This window comes from Mus caroli, unplaced genomic scaffold (assembly GCF_978045245.1).
Source record: "Mus caroli unplaced genomic scaffold, Mus_caroli_1 scaffold_7, whole genome shotgun sequence".
Taxonomy (NCBI): domain Eukaryota; kingdom Metazoa; phylum Chordata; class Mammalia; order Rodentia; family Muridae; genus Mus; species Mus caroli.
The window spans coordinates 98,657,668-98,680,414 of NW_028227262.1; the positions used below are offsets into that span (position 1 = coordinate 98,657,668).

The window sequence follows — 22,747 nt, forward strand, 5'->3', positions numbered from 1 at the left end:
AGCTGCCTAGAAGAAGGGGAGATCAGACCAGTTGCCTAGAAGAAACAGAAGCCAGGCTGCCTCTAAGAGTCACTTGGACACTTTGCAATCTGACTGTGCAATAAGTTCCAGGTTCGCAGCTATGTGAGCTGTCACCCATGCTGGGCTGGGCCTTGGTGATGCAGCTGTCTTTGAGTCGTTTCTGCTCCTGTAAGTAACCTCTCACTCATATTCCTTTAAGTAGCCCCAATAAAATCCATTGGTTCACCAAGTTGGACTATGATGGTCTTGTATGGGATCCCTGCCAGGGATGAGTAAATGCGTGCGTTTCCAACAACAGTTCTCAAATCTGACTTTCACGTTTAGTGGGGCAGGAACCATAGTTGGTGTCTGGACAGGGACCTGATAGAACCAGAGATGAGTTAGGGAAGAGCAAGTGCATGGTCCTGGATAAGAATAGCAAGGCCTGTAACTGAGGTTGTGACGCCCGAGATGGAGCTTCCCTGGAGGAAATTCCAATACAGTTGTCATTTCCTGGATGGTGGGTGTTCTTGTGCCTTTGCGCTATAAGAGTGGTTATATGGTTCTTGCAGTAGGTAGTGAGGCATACAAGTAAGGCCGAGCCATCAGGATTAGGAGTGTCTGTGGGAGGCAGTCTCAGAATAGCAGCCTTCATCTGTGTGGTATAAATGGCATGCCAGCTAGATGAATGGAGTTCCCTGTGTGAATGTGGAGACACCCTGAAAACAGTTAAAAAAGGTAGAGGAAATGTTACAGTCTTTAAGGTTAGTGCAGCCGAGGAGGCTGCCTGGCCAGTGTTGTGCTTAGTTAGAAATGTACCTGAGGCCAAGATGGCGGCCAGGCAGGAGCTTGTTGTGTAAAGGTGTAGTTGCAACAAGAAAGAGAGATGTAGCCAGTATTCTCTGTTAGCTCCTGATTTAGCAACTAAATTAGATAAACAGGAAGGAGAGGTGGTAAAAGCACTAAAAGATAAATCCAACCTTTAGTAGAAAAAGAGAGGAAAAATCTGTAATCTACCATTAATGTTGTATCAGGAAATTGTTAGCACTTGAATTGCTAGCATTAGGGAAGACTTTTCAACAAGAAGTGAAAGAGCCTGACCTTTGAGGCTGAGGGACACAGGAGCTGGTGGGATCAGTCTAACTGCTGTGGAGGCAGAAAAACTAAGTAATGGAACGTCCCATCCTCTCCTTAAGGCAAAGGCTGTATAACCCGAGATAGTATGAAAAAGAGCAATCCCCGATAGACTGGCTTATCAAAGCCATTAGGAGCATTTGGAAGCCCCCATAAATATCCGGAGCTGGAGGGCCATTGAGGAGGGTCAGGTGTTGGCTGTATTTGAACCCTAGCTCACTGGGCCAGACAGAACTCTGTTTACAGAGGAGTTAAACAAAGGTTGATTCAGAAGGGATCTCAAGGCTAGTATCAAGCTTTAATGGCTGAGTCCTTTGGTGGAACAAGATCTTTATAAAGCAGGAAAGGCTTTGGCAAATGTCAGTGACTTAGAACAGCATGTGAGGAGTGTCTTCAAAGTAAGAGCCACCCAGAGGAGATCATTAAAAGGTAAAGTATGTGGCAGGATTTATGTTGAACTAGGGTTGCTAAGGAAAAATCTGATAGAAAGGCATTGTGTGCTAAGGAGCATCTGCCTAAGGAGAAGACATCCTTGACAGAATACAGATGAAGCACAGCAAGCCTGTCCCAGGAGTGGGTAATCCCCCAGACCAAGGAGGGGACACTTTCCTCCAGCAAAAGATAATGCTAGGGGTGTAGACTGTTAGCCCAGCTAGAACTGCCCCAACAGCCAGGGATGGTGAATGGGGAGGCCAGAGGCATGTGCCAACCCAGGGACACTCTGACCTACTGAGCCAGAGGTGCAGCAGGAAAGCAGGGCCACATTTACCTTTGGCCTTGAGTATGTCTGAGCAGACTAAGTCAAATCCACTGAGTTGATCAGGTGTGGAGAAATGTAGGGAGGCTCCCCGAACAGGCTTCAGGTCATGTAAACATAATAGTTCAGAGAGAATCGCCAAGGATTACAGAGAACAAATTAAGTTAGCACCTCCTATCTATGTGTATTAGTCAGGGTTCTCTAGAGTCGTAGAACTTATGAAATGTCTCTCTGTATTCGGGGAATCTATTGTGATGACTTACAGTCTGTAGTCCAGCTAACCCAACAATGGTCAGCTGTGAATGGGAAGTCCAGGAATCTAGTAGTTGCTCAGTCCCACAAGGCTAGTTGTTTCAGCTGGTCTTCGGTAGAAGTAGGTTCCTACAGATGTGCTGGCAAGTAACTGCAAGCAGTAAAAGAATGAATCTTCCTTCTTCCAAAGTTGTTATGTAGGCCTCCAGCAGAAGGTGTGGCCCAGATTAAAGGTGTGTACCACCCACCACGCCTGGATCTGGGACTTGCCTGGTCCCAGGCTGACCTTGAACTCAGAGATCTCCTTGCCTTAGTCTCCTGATATTAAAGGTGTGTACTACCTTGCCTGGGCTTAAGCTTTTCATGGCCACTACCACTCAAGATCTCCATATCAAGATCCAGGTCAGGAACTTGTGTCTTCAGCCTCAAGATCTGGATCACAGGTGAGCCCTTCCAATCCTGTACTGTAGTTCATTCCAGATATAGTCAAATTGGCAACCAGGAGTAGCCATTACACTATGCTTTGTACCTGACCTTGATCTTTGGAGGAAGCAAGTGATACAAATGGATGGAACCTGTCCCTGTTGTATTAGACCTCACTCCTTTCAACTCCTGGTTGGATGCCAGACCCTATTGCTGAAGACACTGCACATCCTTGCTTGGAGAAATTAAGCTGGGTCTGAACTGGAAACTTGCGTCCTGCTGACTGGTATTCATAGTGCCAGAGGGGGCTGTGCCAGCTGCAGGTGAACTGTCAACAACATTCCTGCTTGGGTATGAACTTTGTGTACTAAAAATACCAACACACAAGATTGCATGTGCCTGCTTGTGCAATAGTGGCTTGGCTGTTGTGGGTCAGACCAACATCCTTCTGATTGGATCTAAGGCCAGCTGCACAAAACCAGATTCAAGCCTAGTACTGGGAGCCAGAACAAAACCTATGGCTAGGGAGGTCAAAGGTTCCTCTGGGGAAGCAACTTCTGCATTTTTTTTTTTTTTGATGGATGTGATGTGCCTGTCAAATTGCCTTCTAAACTTGTGTTTACGCCCATTATCAGCCTCTCTCATAACCACTGGGGAGCTCCTGAGATCAAGTGGCTGTTACTATGATGTGGTAGCCTGTTTCTTAGTCATAGGTGGATGGATGTCTATAGTCATCCCCTCCAAGGCTCAGGGATCATTGAAGAAGATGGGACAGAAAGAATGTGAGAGCTGGAGGAAGGCGCCGAGTCTTGTGTAGCAGTTTCCTCCCAGATTGAAATATTTCATCCTGCAGGGCTGCTGCTTGTCTCTTTTGCTTTCTGGCTACCACAAGGTGAACAGGCTTCCTGTGCCACACACGTCCACTATCACGCTATGTTGTGCTGCCACTGGCTTGAAGTCACATGTGCTAAGTGACTGTGGAAACTCCTCTGCCTTCTCAGTGGCTTTTCTCATTTCTCCTCCTTCACATTAATGGAAAGCTGACAAACAGCATTGTGCTGGCTACTTTTATGTCAACCTGACACAGGCTAGAAACATTCCAGAACAAATAGCTTCATTTGAGGAGGAAATGGCCCCCACAAGATGGGTCTGTGGGGAGCATTTTCCTGATTAGTGATTGATTTGCGTGGTCCCAGCCCACTGAGCAAACAGCACCCCTGGACTAATGGTTCTGGGTCTATAAGAAAGCAGGCTGAGCAAGCCATGGAGCAAGCCAGTAAGCAGCATCCTCCATGGCCTCTGTGTCCGTTCCTGCCTCCTTCCAGGTTTCTGCTTGGAGTTTCTTCCCTGACTTCCTTGGATAATAGACTGTGATGCTGAGCTGTTTGCTGAATTAACCCCTGCTTTTGCTGATAGTGTTCTGTCATGCCAATAAAACACACTGCTACTCAGAACAATAAGATAACCCTGAGACAGGATGTGAACTAACTTTATTGAAGGGCTGTGAGGAAAAGGGCCTGGAGAGTAGATGAACGACTCCCCCTGGGGGTGAGTGTCTATGCTGGGTTGAGCTGTGCAGTCACAGCCCTTCAGCCTCATAAGACGTAGAACTCAAACTTTCGCCATAAGCATGGAGACCATACTCATGTTTGTGTGCCTTATTCACACTCTGCCAACACGCGCAGACAAAGATTGCTTCTAACTTTAGAAGGGTTAGGAGCAATAGAAAAGTTGTGGAGAGAGCACGGAAAGCCCTTGTCTGCCCTAACCAAGTTTTCCTTAGTAGTAACATCTTAATGTTATATGATCCATTTATCAAACCATCGAGCTGGTGCTGGCATAGTAATTCTGAACGTCCTTCTGCTGTCCTAGAGTCCCAACCAGCTTTTCCTATTATGCTAAATTATCCTTTTGGCTGAGACAGTTTCTCAGGTGTCTTTGTGTGTGTTGTGATGCTCGAACTGAAAACCTTAGGTTAATTAATTAATTATGAATTAAAAAATTTATCTTGTCTGTATGGGTGTTTGTCTGCACATATGTCTTTGCACCATGTGTGTAATGGATGCCTTCAAAGGTCAGGAAGAGGGCATTGAACCCTATGGGAGGGTGTTAAGTCTCCATGTGGGTATTGGGAATTGAACCTGGATCCTCTGGAAGGCCAGCCAGTGCTTAGATATGATTCTAGACCAGGAGTGGTTCAGTTACAAAAGTGCTTGCTGTTTAAACACGAGGACCTGTATTTGGACCCTAGATACTCATGTAAAAATTGTATGGAGTGATTCGTGCCTGTATTCCCGGAGCTTCTGAGAATTAGATCCCAGGGTTTCACTGGCCATCCAGCCCAGCAGAATCCATGAGCTCCATGCTCAGTGAGATACGCTATCTCAAAAATAACATGGAGAATAATTGAGGAAGGCATCTGCTATTGACCCCTGACCTTGGCAAAAGAGCAGGCAAATGTGTGTGTGGAGCACACAGAGATCAACTTATTTACAAAGAGGAGAAGTTTATCCTTGTACAATTTGGGAGGAGGGGATAGCCAGGATCCAGGTGCTGACATCCGGTGTGGCTTCTTACCGACCCCTCACACAGTGGTAGATTCCAGAGAATCTACTCTTGGAAATCCTTTAAAGATCCATTTGGAAGGGGCTATTTTTATGATGGAACCACTCCCAAAGCCCGACTTTCAAGCGTTGAGAGGGGCGTGGCGATGTGTTTTATAGAGTGGCTGCTACTGGGATTTGATGATGCTTTCGCATCTGAGGAAGAAGTGGCTTTCCATGATGCCCTGAGGAGGGCATGTGATGCCATGAACAGAGCTTGTGTTCCTGTTGCATCCTGAAGAAGTGGAGTCGTGTTTTACCTCCTAAAGGATAGAGGATCTAGCTAAGAGTCATGACTGTGTGAAAGATTTCTCTCTCCCTTCTTCCTATTTATTTATTTACCATTCATTCATTCCACTACTTAATACTTACTTATTATACATCCCTGTGAACACACAGGTGTTTATTTTCTACTTGAGGTTCTAGTCTGGGAGTACAGGGTGGGTGTACTGTCTGTCCGTTGTCCCGATTTCAGCCATGAGGAACCTCATCACCTGGCTCCCACTGCCTTTGACATAAGTCCATCATGTGACCTCATCATGTGATCTTCCTTACTGGTGTATTTCCTGGCACTACAAGGTGCTCCAGGTTCACCTTGTGCACTCTGTGTCATCTGGCTGTAAAGTTGGTCCTGGTTCATCAAGTCTGCTTTACCACCTGCCACCTGGATCATGACCCACCGTGACAACCACTGATCTGTTTGCCCCCATCCCATGTTAAAGAGAAAAGTGGACCTCTCAAAGAAGAGGCAGTTTAGCTAAGACCATTCTCATGTAGCTAGGACTTTATCTTTGACCCCTCCTACAACTGAGTATGAGCCGATGTCCCCACTGAGGACCAGGTTCAGCCAAGCACCGTCTCTTCCAGGTTGTTGTGTGAGATATTCAGATGTGAATTCCCCTGCATGTGCCCAGGGCAGGGTTGGCAGAGAAAGAGCTGCTGGTGCGTTCTCTGTGGAGGCAGCTGAGATAGATGTGTGCTGTCTGGCCTGAACAGGATTTTATAATGTGAACACGTTGCGATACTGAAGCACATGGAGCAGGCTTGCCTACATGACTGGCCTGGCTTCCCTGGGCAGGTGGGCCAAAGAAATGTTTTGGATTCTAGCGTATTCTTTTGAGCGCATCTCCTTTCCACCAAAGAGGGTGACTTCAGGAGAGATGTAAATGCGCACAGCAAACCCTTCTGACTTCATCCAGCGAACCTCAGAGAGCCACCAGCGCTGAATTGAGCAGATGCACATTCAGTGTTCTCAGACCTGAAGCAGCTTGGTATTAGGATCAGGCATAAATAACCATTATACCCGGGACACTTTCCTGTTTTAAATTTAAATTAAATTTCATGTGTATGTGTGTTTTGCCTTTAAGTGCCTGGCAGAGGCCAGGAGAAGGCTTCAGATCCCTTGGACCTTGGATCAAAGATGGTTGTGTGCTACCACGTGGGTGCTAGGAATTGAACCCTGATCCTCTGGGAGAGCAGTCCCTGTTCTTAACCTCTGAACCATCTCTCCAGCCCCCAACTTTTTTTTTTTTAGTGAGGAAATAATATAGCCACCCGGAAGCTCCTCAGATTCAGAGGCTAACACAAGGCAGGCCCATTTGATATTGATTTTCTTCATTTCAGAAGATTCTATTTATTTTATTTATATTTTTATTTTATTTATATTTATAATCAGGTGTGGGCTATCTGGCTGAAAAACTAATCCTTTAAAAGTTTTGAAAGAACGAGGAAGCAATAATGTCTGAGGCCATTTGTTTGCAAATGACAGACATCCATTTAGTGTCAGAACAATAAAAAAAAAGTGTTTGGTTTATGTTGCTAAGAAATTCTCAGTTGTAGCACTCAGGAAGCAGAGGCAGGCAGATCTCTGAGTCGACAGAGTGAGTTCCAGGAAGGCCAGGGCTGTACAGAGAAACCATGCAGGGTAAGATTGGCTTCAGAGCCCGAGCTCTGCTGTCCCGTTTGCTGCCACAGACTGTCTGTTTTCATCTGGGTTTGTCTCGGGCAGGCTTTGCCCTCTTAAGTGCCTCTTAGCACACGGGAGCAACGGTCGCATCCGTCGGTGTTGGTCGTCTGTTGATTTGTTGCCTGGGTCATGGGTCTAATCCAAATTGTTGGGACCAGGATTATCACGGAGGTTACTTGCCAGGCAAGGGTCATGTGTGTCCTATAGAACTAAGGAAAGACTGAGGCAGAAGTATCAGAATGGAGTGTTTGCAGGTCATTTGTGGTTGTGACAGATACTTGCTATTGACAGAAGGAATGTAACTTCAAGTCTTTCCTTCCATAACGTGTTTAGTGTAGATCACTAGGTTAGGAACGTACAGGAACCAAGAATTCTCAGTTCAGGATTTCATAACACTGTACAGTTTGGCAGTTTAAATATTTTGGTTTTCCTTGTTGTTTCTTCTTTCTGCAAATGTCACTGCCTCTTAGTGACAGAGACAAGGTGATACCAAGGACTGTAACTAAAGCTATAGCTACATCTTCTTTCTGGGGTGACACCCACTTGGGGATGCCTCCACACAGAGCCAGTTTGGTCCATTGACCAATGGGTGTTGGAAGGAGTCGGTCCGTTGACCAATGGGAGTTGGAAGGAGGAGTCCAAGGCTTACTGTCTTCTAGTACAGTAGGAAGTGGAGGGCTACCTCCTCCTGGTGGTTGCCAGGATGCTCGAGTTTTGTTCATTTCTCCCCTCCTGAGTCCTGTGGGAATCCAATTCAGAAAGAATTAACACCTAGTTAGAAGAGATAAGCCTTTGGGTCTGTTCATGGCCTCAGAGCGCCCATTATTTCTATATTTCCTAGCTAAGTATGAACAATCTTAAAAAAAAAATTCTGTCCTCACTACCATTGTATTGATTTTGTGTTGTCCCAATTCTCTGCTTATTTTAAGCCCTGCTGGCCTGGTTCATAGCATCATGTCTTCTTGTTTTGTTTTTTGTTTTTTTCCTTTTTTAATCTTCAAAATAATTGTGTCTGGGCTGTGGTCAAGATTCACAAAACCCCCTTTGATTAAATTTCTCATTCATTTATGCGGCTCCCATGCCTTTATATTTTGAGACTATTTTTAGAACCCTAATGAGGTGGAAGGATTTGTGTTTCATTTCCCTTAGCTTCCCTCTGTTCAGACACCTGCGCTTGCCAATGATTATCACTGCCTCGGGCACATTCTTTCTTTCTCTGTTGCATGGCGCTTTAAAATAATATTGGGGAAAGCTAGGTGTGGAGGCATATATCTGCAGTGGAAAAAAATAGTTGTTTTTTCTTGGTAGTTCAACAAAAGATGTTTCTAAAGAGTGAAAGCTAGTTTAGTAACATTTTAAGGCTGGTATTTTCTTCTCATCTTTTTTCTACCACCATTACTTAGTAGCCCATCTCCTTTGGTCATTTTGTTTCTTTGTTTCTTTTGTTTCTTTTTTCTTTTTCTTTTTTCTTTTTGGTATTTCAAGACAGGGTTTCCTGTGTTGTCTTGGCTTTCCTGGAACTTTCGCTGTAGTCCAACCAGGCTGGCCTCGAACTCACAGAGATCTATCAGCCTCTGCCTCCCAAGTGCTGGGATTAAAGGTATGTGTCACAACTGCCTGGCTGGTCATCTTGTTTCTTAATAAAAAAATTGAGTGCCATTTGTGACTCTTGCTGTTTTTCAAAAGTTAGAAAAAAGTCACTTTGTGTGACATCTCTTGACAATGGTAGTCTCTTGGTCATAGTAGTATAAGTCAATTCATTTTTGCAGGTGGGTGACAGTCACCACAGCATTTTAAAAACATCTATTCATGAAAGTCATTTCAAAGAGAACATATTCTCTTTGCTAGAGAGTTAGCCTAGTTCCCGTTATTTAGGTAAAATTTTCATTGACTGGAACATCCATGCAGAAAAGTATGAAAAACCTGCTATCTGGCTCGTTGAGCTTTCACAAGCTGGATGCATCTCTGTGACCAGTTTTCCAGATTGAGAAGCAGAACATGATTAACATTTCAGAAGCTCCACTCTCTGGTCAGCCTTGCTTGGTCTTGCACCAGGGATGTAAACTGGATGCGCTGTGGGCTCACTCTGTGCCTCGGTATGTCTCTTTCTGTGTGTTTTGGTGTGTGTCTCCGTGTGTGTTTCGGTATGCCATTGCCATTTGTTCAGTCTGCATGCTGTTAGAATTCTGTTGTCTGCTGCTATGACAGTGTGCCCATTCTACGACTGACAAGTGTAGGGTTTCCCCCTGGGGTGCCACTGCTGATTCGTGTGGCTGTGAGTATTCCTGGACCTTGCTTTGGTGACTATACAAGTACATACCTAGTGATAGAGTTGTTAGCCACAGGTTCAAGTATGTTCCTCTAAACAGGGTCGACTGGTGGCTGGGCTGGCGTACATATCCTCCAGTAGCACAGAGTGTTTCTGTGGCTCAGCGAGGGTGATTGTTAATGCCTGTCCAGTTTCTTTTCAGCCAGCCTAGCCATGGTTTAACCATGTCTTGTTAAGTTTCAAGACCTTGCTTTAGTAAAGAAGTTGGTGATCTTTTTGTAGAATTACTGTGCCTTAGTACAGTGGTTTAGGAGATATTTTGATCTCAGTTACACCTTTTAGTCATTTAAGTCCCAGCCAATGTGAGGACAGTGACTCAGGTAAGATTTGTCAGGACCATGGGTCCCTAGAGCTCCATCTGACTTTTCTCATCACTAGATTTGTAGTGTTGTTTGGGACATGTGAGAACACATATTCATGAGGGATGGAGAGATGGCTCAGTAGTTCAGGGCATTTATTGTTCTTCCAGAGGATCTGAGATCAGTACCCAGCACCCATGTCACATAGTTCACAAATGCCTGTTAACTCCAGCTCCAGGGATCTGACACCCCCTTGGCTTTCTCATCCACCCACAAACATGTGTACACATGTGGCATGTATATATATACACACACACATGTGGCATGTATACACAATAAAACAAATATTTTAAAAAAGAATATGTATACAGTTATGAACTCATTCTTTTCACCAGTCTGCCATCTCACACTGGAGTGAGGATCCTGGACACAGTGGAGGATGCTTCAGGAAACAGCCTTGATCTCCAGGGAGCTTAGACGAGGATACTGGTGATGCTGTCATGGAGCTCTGGAGACTGCCCTGGGGTCCAGAGGGAGGGGAGGAGACAACAGGGTTGCATAACCACCTGACATGCCTGCCCATCTGATTCCGAGGCACTTTTGTAAATGGAAGTGGGAGAGAAGGCGCTTTCCCAGAAGTCTCATCCACTCAGTATGGCTACTGGGTGTAGGGGGATCTAGAGGAAGAAGGTGGCAGAGTATGGTATGAATTTCCTTGAAAAGACATGCCTATTTGATTTGCTATTGTTGTATGTGTGGTATGTTTATTTGTTGTATGTGTGGTGTATGTGTGGAGTCTGTTCTCTTCCCACCTGTATGTGACGAACCTGTGATGACCTCAGACCATTAGGCTTGTGTGGCGAGTGTGTTACTTGCTGAGGCATCTCACCAGACTATTTTTCTCATGTATACATATGTGTGGTATTGTGTGTTCGTGTGTGTGTGTGTGTGTGTGTGTGTGTGTGTGTGGGTTGTATTCTTCAACCACCCTCCCCTTATACAGTGAACCCAGAGCTCACTGGCGTGTCTATTCTAACTGACCAATGTGCCGTGCTGCTCTCCTGGCTTTACTTCTGAGGTTGCAAATGGCCTCCATGCCTGGCTGGCATCTGTGACAGTGTGTAGGATTCGAACTCAGATCCTCACACTTGCTTTCCTCACACTTGCTTGGCAAGCGCTTTACTGAGCCATCTTAGTATCCCTGAGAAACTAATTAAAATTTTTTTGAGATTATCACATAATTACATCATTTCTCCCCTCTCTTTCCTCCATCCAAATCGTCCCCTATACTCTTTCTTACTCCTTTTCAAATTCTCATTCTCCTTTTTCATTAGTTGTTGTTATGTACATAAATACAACCTGCTCGGTCTATATAATTAAAACACTAGAACTTTTTTTTTTAAATCTTATAAGAAGAAGCAGTTAAGATACAGAGACACAACTTTCTGCTCTCCCGTTGGCGGAGAGTTGGCCTTCATTCCATTACGGATAAATGTATGGAGCCGTAACCTACATAGGGCTGGCAGTGAGTGGCTCATGTGCTTCAAGCCTCTCTGGAGGGTAATCTGGAAATATTTTTCTAAGTTGAAGATGTGCATCCTTTCCATGCAGCTGGTCTGCCTGGGCAAATGCACCTCCCACCTGAGCGTAACCTCCGCCGAGGCTGTGATCGTAGAGACTGCACATAGCTGGGTGTGAGAGGGTGGTAAGGAAACAGTGGTCTGTTCCTTTAATGGCTTCCCATAGAGCTCATAAAGGCTTGAGACAGTTTCCTGTCTCATGCATATCTCTGTGGTTCAGTCCTAAAGATGTGGATAACAGCACGTTGTGTGGTACATTTGTTTAGAAATTAGGGGAAATGTATGCACTTTTTTTAATCCACGAGAATATAGAGATGAGCTGGGCGGTGGTGGCGCACACCTTTAATCCCAGCACTTGGGAGGCGGAGGCAGGTGGATTTCTGAGTTTGAGGCCAGCCTGGTCTACAAAGTGAGTTCCAGGACAGCCAGGGCTATACAGAGAAACCCTGTTCTAGAAAAACGAAAAAAAAAATAGAGATGGCATAGGTTATGTTAATTTCTTCCTAAGAGGAGAGCTGTGGCTGGAGGACCAGAGTGTCCAGTTTTAAAACATATAACTGAACCATACCCTTCCTTGCAAAGAAGGAATGAGATTGCAGTTGCCTTTGAGTGACAGGCAGACCATCAAACGGGTAGCATTTACAAAATCCGCTAGAGCACGTTCTGTCTCTTGATTGTTCCACAGTAATCAGAGGAAGCCACAATTTTTGCTGCTTTTCAGATAAGGAAACTCTGATCCATTAAAAAACAACAACAACAATTTGCATGAAATCTTTCAGTGGCTGATACTCTAATTGAGAACATGAAGTGGATTGTTCAAGTAATAACTTCATCTAGCAAGTACAAATTAAAGCACCAAGGACAAAACCCTGAAGCACTCTTTAGGTGAAATGAACTGAGAGCGAATGGTAGTAAGGCCTGGAGGTTTGTTAACTAATGCTGTGCTCTGGATCGATGTCTGCTCTCCTTGTTGTCGCCTCGGCTCCCTCTCAGCTCATCAACCTCCATCAGGGCCGAGTTTCACACTTATTAGCACTGAACAGCAGACTTGGAATTCATTAAGTGGTGGTTGAAGGCGTGATGAGCTCTTGCTTAATGCAACATGTGGATTGGGACAAGGAGTCTGTTAAGAGCTGTCATCTTCTTCACTGCTGGGGAAGGGTTTCTTTCCTAGAGCTCAGGGTGCTCTAGTGATGGCTCTTGTTTTCCACTTTTCTTTGTCAGGTCTGCCCTGTGTCAGCGAAGACCACGAGAAAAGAGTCATGCAACATTGATCATACTGCCTGCCTTCTTTCAGAAGCACTGAACTTATTCAGGTATAGTCACTGGAATTTTCTAGAATGCTTTAATGGCAGTTCTACTGATTTGGTATTTGCCCTCAACAGCGCTGGCTAAAGCAGATAGAATGTAACTTATTCCAGTTATGCTAACGAGCAGCCAGAACTGTGTGTGGGGAGGGGAGGCACTCAGGAGCTTACCAAGACTTTCACTGGCGGAACAGATCACAAACCAGGTACTGAAGATGCACCTGAACAAGGGATTTCAGCCAATAAGAGGGACACCAGGAGGAGAAAGTGATACTTGAAGGCTGGAAGACGGAAGAGTCAGACAGCTAGGTGTTCCCTATAAAGAAACAAAATAGTCTATCTTCAGTGAAGAATACAGTTATATTCCTATACGGCAACTCTGTAAGTAGTTTAAGACAGATAGATGCTAAGTCAGAAAATGCAAGGAAAGTTCACATTGCAGGGACGGGCAAAGTATCCGAACAGTTTAGGTCTAAGGAGAGACTTGCTTTATTACATGACCACTTGTTTACAGGGTGGGGGTGGGGGTGGGGGCGTGTTGCTTGTCAGTGCCTTCCTGCTGGCTTTGTGGTTGTGAGGTGTGAACAAGTCGATGCTGCAGTTTTATCCTTCAGTTTTCATGTCTACATCCGATGAGCAGGTGGGGAATAAAACCAGGGTGGAGAAGAACGGTGGAGGATTTTAGTGTAAAACTTAGCTATATTCTAGTCTGACTGGCCTGATTGCTTAGTGAGCAAAACAAGTTTGTCTGCTCTATGTGGCCCTGGAAAGAACAGAAAAGGATTGGTTAGCTGGGGGTGTGGCAGGGCCAGTGATCAGCCTGGGGCAGGCTTGGCAGTGCTTCTCTCACTCAGAGAGGTTTTACTGAAGCCTTCAGACCCAGTGCCCAGCACTACAAAGCAGGTACCCGAGTGACTGTGGGACTCACCCAGATGTTGATTTCACATCCAGATGTTGGCTGGGGTTTACCCTTATTCTGCGGGGAATCAGAAAGTGTTTTACATGGAGGCTGCTCCTGGTCTTGATAGAAATGGACCTCTTAGTGTTCTGGAATGTGAAGTGGGAATTACACTCTGATAGTCTGCAGATGGTGAAACCGGTTGGTAAGTTGGAGGCAGTTGGGAAACAGCCTGGCATCATAGCTACACGTGCAGGATTTTCTTTGTAGGGTCAAGAACTAGTTTGAATGAAACAGCACAGCAGTGGATCTGCTAAATGATTGTGGCTCATTGCAGTTGGCTGTTTAAAGGAGGACGTCCATTCTGTAGATGCTGATCATATAGCTGTGAGTTCAGTACCTTGTAGCTCCTGAAAATGTAACAGGAGTATGTGATCTTCACATTATAAACAAATTAGTTAAGTGTGTCAGGTCTAATGCATTCTATGGAGGATGTTAAGAAGAGCCCAGAAACCTGGGAATATATAGGGACCAGGAGTTGACAGTCCATTCGGTTTTACTTAGGATGGTCAAAAGCCTCTCTACTAAGCATCATTTAAGCAGAGATCTCAAGCAACCAATCCCAGGTCTCGGAAATGTCTCATTATCCTGTAGAGGAAATAAAAGTTCAGAGGCCCCAAGGCCACTCTCCAGAGGGTTGTGTTCTAGCCCCAAAGCAGGGAGAGTGTCCAGAAGAGAAACTACAACTGTCTTGCTGACGAACACTGTGTCCCAGTACCGCATCCCAGGACAAGAGTCCTCAGATGACACAGGAAGGGACGTGCTCACTCTGATTGTGGGAAATTTCTAGGTTTTTGCTTCATTGGTGATGACCATCAGCTGGTGAATTTGCTGCTGTCTTTAAGAATATTTTTTGCACAAAGGAGTTATAACAACTTATTACAATATTCTACTTAAAAATAACTTATTGGAAGCCTCCTATATACTGTTAAATGCTGGCAGTGTATGCACGGTCCACACCACCTGGCTTCTCATAAGGCTTTTTGTGTGTGAGACACATTGTAGAACTTTAGGTCATATTTTCTTACCCGTTGCTGGCCATACCCTCCTTTCTGTCCTCATCGCATCCCTTACCACCATAGCACGCACCCCCACTCTGTGGGAGGCCCTTTAGCAGAGTTCAGGTGGTGCTGCTTACGTTCTTGCCAGAGACTCTAAAGAGCATCTTCTACTCTTATAAGTCTTACTTTTTAAATTATTAATTTAGCGACAGACTCTCACGTTTTGCTCTGCTAGCTTGGAACTTTCTATGTAGACCAGGCTGGTCTTGAACTCTCAAGGGCTGGAAGTATTGGGGTTTCTTGCCTGACTCTGCCTTTGCAATGTAGAGAAACATTCTTTGGTCATTATGTTCCTGCTAAAGTCTTCCAGTCATGAGATACAGAATGACATTTTTTTCTCCTTTTTTATGTGCACGTGTGTTTTGCTACATGTATGTTTATGCATGTGTGGTTTGCTTACATGTATGTCTATACACCATATGTGTGCCTGGTTGCCTGCAAAGGCCAGAAGATGGTGTCAGATCTCTTGGAACTGGAGTTGCAGGTGGTTGGGAGGTGCCATGTGGATGCTAGGAATCAAATCCAGGTCCCCTGCATCTCTTACAGCTCCTTCTTGCTGTATCATAGCATCACAGAGAGCTGCACATAGCAAGTCAGGGCAAGCATAGTAGGTCTGTTCTCTCTTCTTTTTATGCCAGTCATTAGTAATAACCCTCACTATCTCCTCAAACCCCGGGTTAGCTTGCAGTAGCCGACCTTTAAAAAGCAGAAACATGAATTTCTAGATTGTTACACCTTCTGAGTCTTAGCCCTTGGCTCTTTGTACTGTACTATCAGGTAGACTTTAAGGCATTGAGTCTCAGCCTTCCTAGTGCTGTGATTCTTTAAGACAGTTCTTCATGGAGTTTTTTTGTTTTGTTTTTGTTTTTGGGTTTTTTTTTTCCAAGACAGGGTTTCTCTGTATAGCCTTGGCTGTCCTGGAACTCACTCTGTAGACCAGGCTGGCCTCGAACTCAGAAATCTGCCTGTCTCTGCCTCCCAAGCGCTGGGATTAAAGGTGTGTGCCACCACTGCCCAGCTCCCTTATGTTTTAATCCTCAATCATAACATTATTTTTGTTGCTACTTCATGATCTGTGTTTGCCGATGATCTTAGGGGGCCCCTGTGAAAGGGTTGAAACTCACAGGTCGAGAACCGGTCACTCTCCCTGTGTTGGTTGCTGTATCAGTTACTTTTCTGCTGCTATGATAAAACACCATGACCAAAGAAACTTAAAGAAAGGTTGAGTTTGGGCGCATGGTTCCATAGAGATGAGTGTTCATCTTGGCCAGGAAGCATGGCAGCCAGCAGCAGCAGCAGGTATAGGCAGGAGCAGGGGGCTGAGAAAGCACATCTTTTACAACAAGCACAAAGCAGAGAGAGCACACTGTCCCCTGATGTGCCTCTGCAGCTTCTGGACTTCTCCAGATAGTTCCACCAGCTGGGGACAAAGTGCTCAAAAGCCTGAATCTTTGGGGGACGTTCTTTCAAATAACCACAGTTCTTTTCTCATTACTGAGACAAAATACACGCAGTAGCAACTTAAGGGAGGATGGGTTTACTCATGGTTTTGGGGGATTTATCATGGAGTAGGAGGCATGGTGGTGGGAGTCTCCCCTGGTGGCTTGCTCATGTCTGTCTAACCAAGAATCACAGAGCTCTAGCCTGGAGTCAGAGGCAGGCATAACCTTCCAAATCTTTTACCCAAACCCCTTAGCATCTTACACTACTATATCCCAGAGGATCCATGACTTCCTAAAATAGTAAGACCAACTGCTCAAACTCTGACCTTATTGGGGCACATTTCATCCTCAAACCATAACACACCCTCTCTCGTTGGTTTGTTTGTTTGTGCTACAAGAGTGACTGGCCAACAGTACTGACTTCATATACTTGGAGCGGAGAGAGCACTTGCTTATCTAAATACTTTCTTTGCAGCCGATATGCCCAGGCTAAGTGTGTTACTCTAGTGGGTGTTTATGTGCATTCAAGGCATGTAACTGGCTCTTAGCATATTAGTAGCTATAAAGCCTCCATCTCCATCGTTCTGCAGGTGGTTTAGAGCTGTTTTGGTTTGATGACTTACCGTGGGATTTGATATCCTTATGGAGAAAGGATTAAAAGATAACTTTCTTTTGATGGAGGGAATGATAATTTCAAGTCTAAAGATACTTTAATTTGAGTAATAATAATAACAGTGATAAACCTGAGTGTTTGGGTAGACAGATGGCTCAGCAGAGCAGCATGTGGGGAATGTGTGTCACCTGAGTCACTGAGCACTTGAACAATTGTTAATTTGTTTCCCATGAAATCTGTAGTTTTTTGGATAAAGTGGAGTGGGATAAATGCCGTGAAAGTGAAGAGATGCGTTTTATGGACAGAAACTTCATGCAGCTGCCTGAGACTCCATTCCCACACCTCTTCTCGGAGAGTGCTCAGCACCTGCGGAACCCCCCTCCCCTACCCCCACCCCCTGGCAGTTCTTCTCTCTTGGCTCTCACATTGATTGGCATGAAGAGTATCTCCTTTGTGAGCTGTCTTGTCTCCAGCCTGGATGCATGTGCTATGCCCTAGGTCATGCCATAGGACATTTAAAGCAGTGTCAGGTGACACTGGCTGTTTTTAAATGGAGTCTTATTGTCTTGGTCTAGAGTGACTTGGTGTTTCCTTTCGTTCATCCACTCCATCTGTCTTTGTGTTTGTTCATATAACATTTATTGAGTATCTGCATTGTGTTAGGGCCTGAAATAGTCTGTGACTATACATCTTCTGCTTCCCCTTTAAAGGGAACTCCGGGAAGCAGTGATGTTGCTGAGGGGAGGAGCAAGTAGTTAGCATATGCAAGCCCCCCTGTCCCCCTCAGTCCCTAGCACCCTTTTTTTTTTTTGGTTTTTCGAGACAGGGTTTCTCTGTGTAGCCCTGGCTTTCCTGGAACTCACTCTGTAGACCAGGCTGGCCTCGAACTCAGAAATCCACCTGCCTCTGCCTCCTAGCACCCTTTTTTATCCAGTGGCTCTGAACTGCTCTTTGTCTCCTAATGTGCTTAATTCTCTTGTTATTTTCTTCTGAGAATCTATTTGGTTTTTGTATGGAGAGGCATAACCAGCACTTGCTTAGTAAGTGTCTATTTAAAAGGAATAATAGATGTCTTGGCTGTCATTCAGCGGACACTCAGTTCTTTAATAGAAGGCATTTAAGCTCAACTTCAGAGCAGCCTTTCCTGCAGAGACGGAACTAAGAACCTGCTGGCATTATTTTCCTATAAAGTCAGAGGAAGAGTCATTCAGTTTGGAAAGACAGGCACTAACTCTTCAGGCAAGCTGACAATGGCTGCATCTCAGGAATGCAGTCACAGACGGTTGTCTGAGCCACTGGAGTGCTGAAGGGAAGTAGTCTAAGAGTATGATGTCTAGAAAGGCCAGAGCATTGAGGGGAGGTTGGAGAGGGTTGGTGAGTTCTTATTTATAGTTTCATCTAATGGCTGCATATTGTCCTGGCCTGGGATCCCTGATGTGAGCTAACCTTATTCTTTATCATGTAGATGCAACGCACAGAGTTTAGGACGTTATAGGATTGTTCCATGAATTGCATTGTACTGGGGGAATAATTTGAGCACTTTATGTTCTGAGGTGGCTCCTGTAAGAACAACGATCATCTACTTTCAGCTTATTCTTCAAAGATACTAAAAATAACTAGTTGGGACATGAAAACATAGGATATACTATCTGATGTTGCCAGGGTACCCTATGGATTATCTCAAGACTCGATAAGAGCTGTTGTGGCTAGTGGATACTTGGCTAGTGGTGGATTTATCCCTGGCTAAATCTTGAGCCTCCTGGACTTCATTCAGCTTCCCCAGACCAAAGGTGGCCTACTTAAGTTCTGCTAAATTTCTTAGCTCATCGGTTACTAACCTCTCGGAATAGAACTATATGTATCATTCTGGTATCTGAGTGGTTCAAGTGTCTGCAAGACACTAGTCCTGTCTGAGCTCCTTGTTCAATGTTTGAAGTAACCCAGAGGAGGGCCCTCCATGTTCTCTCCTGTGCTTCTTTTTCATAGCTTTGTGATACAGTCCACTTAATAGCACCCAAAAGTAGTGTTGCCACCAAGAGTCCCATGGCTCCCTCCATTCTCATTGGCATCAGAATACAACGAGGCTTCAGTTTAGAAGATGAAAACACGTGAGATCTCTGGCAGCATGCATTCACTGGTGCCGCTCGTGCTGCGGGTTTCCTAGCTGATCTAGAGATTGCATGCCAGGCAGCAGGCCTGTGTTTAAAGTTTGTCCCTGCCTAGTTTTGTTTGTTTAGACCAAATGACTAGGAAGAGTCTCTTGCAAACCGTGAGGGGTTATCCATGCAGGCATCCCCCTCTGGGTCTTTTTTTTTTTTTTAACCTGGAAGTAAATAATATTTTCTTTCTGAGCTCAACACTTTCTGGGCAAAACAACAACAAACCAAAAAACCCAAGAACGTACATGTGTACTCTTAATAATGAGTGCTAACGTTGGCTTTTGTGTACCAAGTTTCATGATGTGTTTATATTTTATGCTGCATTCACAGTAATGGACTTACATACATTCATGTATTTAACATTAGTGTGATTTTTGGTTCGCCTTTATTGTGCACCCTCGCTAACCAGAAGGGATACATGCAAGTTCAATATAAATTTTTTAATTACTATTTTATTTTATGTGTATGAGTCTTTCTCTGTGTGTTATTTTAGACATGCCAGAAGAGGATGTTGGATTTTCTGCAACTGGGGTCACAGATAGTTATGAGCTACCATGTGGGTGCTGAGATTTGAACTTGGGTCCTCTGGGAGAGCATCCAGTTCTCTTAACCACGGAGCTATCTCTCTGGCCCTCAGTATTCATTCTTTATTCATAATTTATTCATAACGTACTTTTATGTTTGCTCAGAAACCCGAGAAGGAAACCACCTGAGGGTGAATTTATACTAGGCCATTGGAAAGCAGTTCACATGAGATTCTGATATTTCCCTAGTCTCAGAGGTCTTCATCTCTGTCTTCTCCACATTCTACCTCCTGGAGCCACAAGCGTTGGAAATTGGTATTAGAGAGGTTTGTTTTGTTTTGTTTTGTTTTAAATTGAATTTTGGAGCCTCAGTGTCCTCTTCTGGATCCTGTTCGCCCCTACCCCCAACACACACACACACACACAAATAAGTAAAATCTTTTCATTTGGGTTTCATAGGGAAACACTGTTGATTATTAGTGAGCGGGTGGTATTTGTGGGGCGTGTTCATACAGCTTTATTAATAAAGTTCTAAGAGAACTTGGGTTGTAGCTCAGGACGAAGCACATAACTACTGTATTCCAGGCCCTGGGTTCACTCCCCACAGACATAGAAATGTGAGTCTTATATAATATGAAGCTGAGGAGGCTTTTTCAACTCAGATGCCTGTGATTTTGTGACTTGACTGTTAGCTTTCACATTAACTTCAAGCTGTGCTTTGTAGTGACTTGAGGTCCAGGGTCTATAACCTTGCTAAGTCCAGCAGAACAGACCTGTTCTTACTTGCTGTCTGTCTGTTCCTCTGTCCTATCATTGTCAGCAATTGGATGCGTTTTCTTGCTGAACTAACTCCCTTCTCTCTGCTTTTCCCTTTTTGGGGAGCTTCATTTTTTTCTGTCTGCCATGGATTTCTGTTGTTATAATGACTTAAATGAGTATTGACCCAAGCATTTTTGATCCTTTGGAACTGTCTTTTACCTCTCTCTCTCATGCGTGTGATTTAAGGTGTTTGTTTGTTTTTGTTTCCTGGTAAAGAAGCGAGGCGTGACAAAGTTATAATCCACTTCCTTAGGAACTTTTGTGTTGGCGCTCTGTATAGTTAAAAGAGTAAATGAGTTTTATGGCCTGTTGGGAAAAGCTAATAATTTACAACAGACTTTCTTTGGAAAGTAGATCTCAAATTCCAGGCAGCTGATTTGCAAGCATACCTTTGACTCCTAAGGCATGGCTTTTTAAATAGTTGACTAAGCCTGTGGCTTTGTTTTGGTTCCTCCAAGTTTGCCCTTGTTTGGTTTCATGAAATCGGAACCCAAAGCAAGGATTCGAGTGCAGGTAGGGTTTTGTTGTTGTTGTTGTTGTTGTTGTTGTTGTTTTGTTTTTCCAGATGATCCCAGGAAGGAGGGCTGAAGTGACAGGGACAGAGAAGAGTTAATGGCAAGTGTGCCGTGAAGGTTGATGCTGTTGGCAATCTGCTTCTGCCCTGATTGCTCTCTCTGCTTGATGGGAGCTGGAACATTTACAGTCATACCATAGTCTTCAGTCACCTTGTGCTCTCGGCGGCCACTTAAGTCCCCATGCTTCTGGGCTGTGTTGGCTTTCTAGCTAAGTTGTCAACTCTGTCCCAGAGAAGAAATAGAGAGACCCTGCACGGCCTGTGGTGAGCGCTTTCTGCTTGGAGCCCCTCACTGTGGCTACGGTTGGAATGAGCAAGACTGATGAAATGAAACGGGCCATTCTGAGCGTTTATTCTCACTAACCGCCATCAGTAAACCAAAACTATATGTTTTTAGGAGACCACCACTCATCTACCACTAAGAAGGGAAATACACAGCCAGATATGATTTAGATAGGCTGATTTAGGAAGACATAGTGGCCATTAACGGCATGACACATTCTATATTAGAAACATTAGAATGTGAAAATGCACATTTAAGAACTGATGAGACACGGCATAGGGTAGGTGATAGGACACTATGCTTGTGTGTGTGCATGTCTTATCATGGAAAGATAATGGAAATAAATTAAGTGTTATATTACAGCGTGTAAAGCACAATTGCTCTAACGTGAAGAAACATTGATTTGTTCTAGGTGAATTCATAACCATATTGCTGACATGAATTCTCCGTAGCATGGTGGATTTGCTAACAGTCTTTACAGGTGAGACTGTACATAGTACTATGAAGCTGAGGAAGAAGCAGAGCAGTAAGAGTTGGAGACATCACGGCTTACCAAGCTGTTTACCGAATCATTGACAGTTTGCAGGTCAGGTCTAAACCTGGTGGCTGTTATCCAGATCCTTGTGTTTCTGTGCACCTGAGCAGCACACAGGTCCCTTTGATAAGCCGGGGTCCCTTTGATGAGCCACACAGAGGCAAACACTTAGTATACACAGAAAGTATTTTTCTTGGGGACAGTCCCTCATCTGCTGTCAATGCTTTTAGCATCTTCCTGCATCCTTGAGGACTGAGGTAACAATTCTTAGTGAGATTATTTTCAACATTCAAGCAGGTAGGCATGTATTCAGGACAGATGTAGAATTAAGATCCTGGAAAGTTATTTGCAAAAAGAAAAGATGGAGATGACCCATCCCAGAGGATGGATAACCAATAGTCCCTTGGGGTTGGAAGAGTCACCAAGAGCACCATGCTTCTGCTGCCGTAGGCCACAGCTTTGACAGCAGACATCATTTTGTTTGTGAAGGGTTCTTCAGTGACTCAGCTGTAGTCTGTGGATTGCTAAGAGTGTCTTTCTATTAGTGATGAATTAGGTCTGCGGCACTCATGGATGCCTGCAAGCCTCAGTCCTGCCATCTGAAGTAGGATAGGTACAACTTCCTCTCTGCAGAAGTGCATCAGACAGTGCTTCAGTTCCTCTGAAGTAGAGGAAGCCGGTGACTTCTGTTAGCAATACTTCAAATATTTGAAAATAGCAACTCTAGCTTCTCTTTCTTCTTTTAAACCTTTTTGACAAGGAGAGGGATTGGGAACATCTTACTGTGTAGCCCAGGCTGTCCTGGAACTCAGTCCATACACCAGGCTGGTCTCAAGCTCACAGAGATCCACCTGCTTCTGCCTCCCAAGTGCTGGAATTAAAGGCATGCACCACTATATCTGGCAAGACTTTCTTTTTTAGGTCAGTGTTTCCAGACAGGAAGCCCAGAGAAAGCTGTGTGTGTGTGTGTGTGTGTGTGTGTGTGTGTGTTTCTACTCTCAGGGAAGCTATGCCCTGTAATCCAGCCTGCTGTCAGCTTCAGCTCAGGGTTTCTCCGAGGGTCTGTGAATTTGCTATATGCTATTTAGAGCTTGCTTGTTTTTATTTCCAGTAAAATATTTAGAACTGA

General features: G+C 44.5%; 1 protein-coding gene across 7 annotated transcripts in view; it reads left to right on the top strand.

The window, feature by feature from the left end:
• Osbpl3 (oxysterol binding protein like 3) overlaps positions 1-22,747 on the top strand; it is a 164,377-nt gene that overhangs the window by 14,625 nt on the left and 127,005 nt on the right. For 6 of the 7 annotated variants that reach the window (XM_029478518.2, XM_029478520.2, XM_029478523.2 and 3 more), the window contains exon 2: positions 12,568-12,659. The gene's annotated coding sequence lies outside the window, so the exon portion shown is untranslated. Of the gene's footprint in view, positions 1-12,567; positions 12,660-20,107; positions 20,740-22,747 lie in introns of those variants that run through there. The other variant, XM_029478522.2, reaches the window with a different exon arrangement.